Below are 3,364 nucleotides of genomic sequence, written 5' to 3' on the forward strand. Positions count from 1 at the left end.
ACGTATTCAATGCAATGGCTTATATTATCTTCAGAATGTTGTACACCCATCACTTCTCCAGTTGTGAAATATTGGCCTCAATCCACAAGGAAATCTCATATCCCTTTGGATGGTGCTTCCCAAAATTTCCTCTCCTAACCACAGCATTTATCCCTCTTTCTATATCTCGATGGCTATAGATATTTTGCTTGGTGCCCAGGGACCTTCCGTGTCTTGCTTAGTGATAAAGGTTGTGTTTTTGTGTGTGTGTGTTTGTTTCCGTTATTTCTTTTTTTTTTTATTTTTATTTTATGGACTGCACCTGGGGCATGCAGAATTTCCCAGGCCAGGGATTGAACCCAGATCACAGCGGTGACAACAACAGATTCTTAACAAGCTAGCTGCCAGGGAAATCCTGGCTAAGATTTTTCTGAATACAGATGTGGCATAGATTCTAGTTATAAACTGGGAAGTGATACATACCATATGTTTCACTTTACTGGTTTTTTTGGTCCCATTTTCCAGGCCTTAATAACAGGCACCAAATGTGTATGTTTATAATAGGGAATTTATGTTTACTTCTGGGATGAAATGGATTTATTTATGTGATGGGTTTTCTTACTTATTAAAAAGATTCCATTGGAATGGGAATTTGCTGATCGCACTTTTGTTAGGGGGGGTTACTGTTTAAGTAAGGAGCTCATATTTTATGTTAACTGGACCAATTTCATAGGAAAATAAGCACTGACTGAAGGTTATGCTCAGAATGCTAGGAGACCTGTCATCTGACAGCTACTTAGCTTAGCAACCATTGTGATGCATGGGCGATTTTATCTCTGTAAGCTTACCAAAGCAGCATTTAAAACTGCAGAGTTCAAAAAGCATGCTGTTGAGAAAAGTAGCTGCAGAGAAACTAATCTGAGATGGCACATGCTCCTTCAGAAATGCAACCTGTGTCTCCTAAAGATGCACCAACTGGTTCAGAATCCTCCATTACACCTCCATGGTGTGATAACTCAATCACTGGGGACTTGGACTTGAGGTCTCAGATTGAAGAAACGGCTTTTCGGGCTTTGTCTGAAGGCTCCCTGATAAAAAAGCCATGTCGCACATTGTGTGCCTCTGAACCAGATGAAGACGATGATTTTCTTCCTCTGCCCTTTCCCAGAAAACTTTGGAAAACTGCTGAAAGTGATCACTTTAAGTCCACTTGGTGGGAAGCAAATGGAACCTTGATAGTGATTAATGAAGAACGCGTCAAGAAAGAAGTTCTGGAGAGAAAGTCTCCCTTCAGAATATTTGAAACTGAGAGTATGAAAAGCTGAGTTCGACAGCTTAACCCCTATGCATTTAATAAGCTGCAAAGGAATTTTCAAAGATGTGCCTCACTAGCTGACTTTCTGGCAGAAGAAAATGAAGTCTCTGCTCGGAACAAGGCATTAAGAAATTTCCAGTTACTACTTATAGAGGGAGTGTATAAAATTCTCTTTGGACATGTGCAAATATGTCCATCCATATAGGGTCAAAGTAGACCTTGAAAGTGGGATGAAGTACTGTTCCATTTTTATTATGATGATTATTTTTTGTCTTTTTGCCATTTCCTGAGCCACTCCCATGGCATATGGTGGTTCCCAGGCTAGGGGTTGAATTGGAGCTATAGCCCCCGTCCTACGCCAGAGTCACAGCAACGTGGGATCCAAGCCACATCTACAAAGTACACCATAGCTCACGGCAACACCAGATCCTTAACCCACTGAGCAAGGCCAGGAATCAAACCCGCAAACCCATGGTTCCAAGGCGGATGCGTTAACCACTGTGCCACGACAGGACCATCCATGTTCAACATTTTTAAATTGAGGATGGCTTGGTCATAAAATATTTGGGATGATAAATCATTGTCCTAGCCTCCTTGAGGCTTGTCAATGAACCTCAAAAAATGCAGGCCACAGAGCCTAATACTATTAATGTAAATATACCAGACACTTTTCCTTGAGGACAATAGTTGGCTGTGACCACTAAGAACATTTTTGAAAATATTAGCAATGGATGTGTATTGTCTCATGATATTAACTCCATATGATGCAAAGAGTCAGATATTATGGTTTCTGTCTCCTCGTGTCCTTGTTTCAAATACCATTAAATAAATTTCTCCTTGGTTTTAGCTGCAGTTCTACCATAATCCAAACTTTAAATGAGGCTGTCCTCAACTGTTGGTAAGGAGGAAAAGAAGAGTCACGTATAAAAATGCTTCTCCAGTATCGGCTTCTCTACTTCAAGGTTGCAGCAAGAAACACTCTAGAACAGGGCGTAAGGTGGATAATCATAATTCTGATTTTGAAGCAGAAACTCGTGGAGAAAATGCATTTTCAACCTCCACAAATTTACATGTGCCTTTAGTAAGAAGGCCTTCTACCAGCCAGAGAATTTCTAATACAACTACCCCCATGAGAAGTGACGTTTCTTCTACATCATCAGCATCAGCCAGACCACAGGACAAACTGTCGTGGCTCAACATGCTACTTTAAATCAGTTGACCACGTTTCATACGCTCTCACAAAGCAGCTACTCTCCAGCAAGTGGCCACATTGTGAATTTCATTACAACTACTACTTCCATTTCTCAGTACCACCTTATTTCTCCCTTCCCGAGTGGTTATTTTGGAATGACGGTGAAGCCGTCCCCTTTTCCAACCAGATATCAGAATATACCACCAAGAGAGGGCCCTTTGTCTAACCCTCAACCAACCAACCATCCGTGGTTCCCAATGCCAATGGCCACTGATACCTCTGCTGCCTCTCTCTCAAGGCCAACACCTCCATCCTCTTCATTATTTGAACACCATCCTAATTTTGACCTATCAACGGTCTATAGATTCTGCAGGATAGTGAAGATGAACATTTAGGCTTGCAAATGTCAACAATTTCCTGCAATTCCTTTATTTCAAAAATAAACATATATATTCATCTTCATAGTTGCAATTACTTCATTTATGAAACAATTAAGGGCTGTGTTTCTTTTTCTAAAATGATGTTTATTTTTTCTATCATAGCTTGTTTCCCATGTTCTGTCAAGTTTCTACTGTCGAGCAAAGTGACCCAGGCACACACCACCCGAACCACCCAAGACCCACACCCATACACGTACGCATCTTTTTTTTTTTCACATAACCCTCCGTTGTGCTCCATCAAAAGTGACTAGATGTAGTTCCCATTGATTTACAGCATGAGCTCATTGCATACCCACTCCACATGCAATACGTTGCACCTTTTCTAACCCCCGATTTCCAGTCCATCACAATCCTGCCGCCTCCCCTTTGGCAACCCAAACACTGTTGTCCACATTCATGAGTTTCGTTCAGGTGGAAATTTCCACTTGTGCCATCTGT

The 3,364-nt window shown here is 41.3% G+C and overlaps 1 pseudogene; it reads left to right on the forward strand.

The window, feature by feature from the left end:
- The first annotated feature begins 902 nt into the window (after nt 1–902).
- LOC146394416 (heat shock transcription factor, Y-linked-like) lies at nt 903–2,881 on the forward strand (annotated as a pseudogene).
- The last annotated feature ends 483 nt before the right edge of the window (nt 2,882–3,364 follow it).

This window comes from Sus scrofa, chromosome Y (assembly GCF_054392235.1).
Source record: "Sus scrofa isolate SSC_HxYL_T2T_F1_AM1 chromosome Y, Sscrofa_HxYL_maternal_Yorkshire_Landrace_v2.0, whole genome shotgun sequence".
Lineage (NCBI taxonomy): Eukaryota > Metazoa > Chordata > Mammalia > Artiodactyla > Suidae > Sus > Sus scrofa.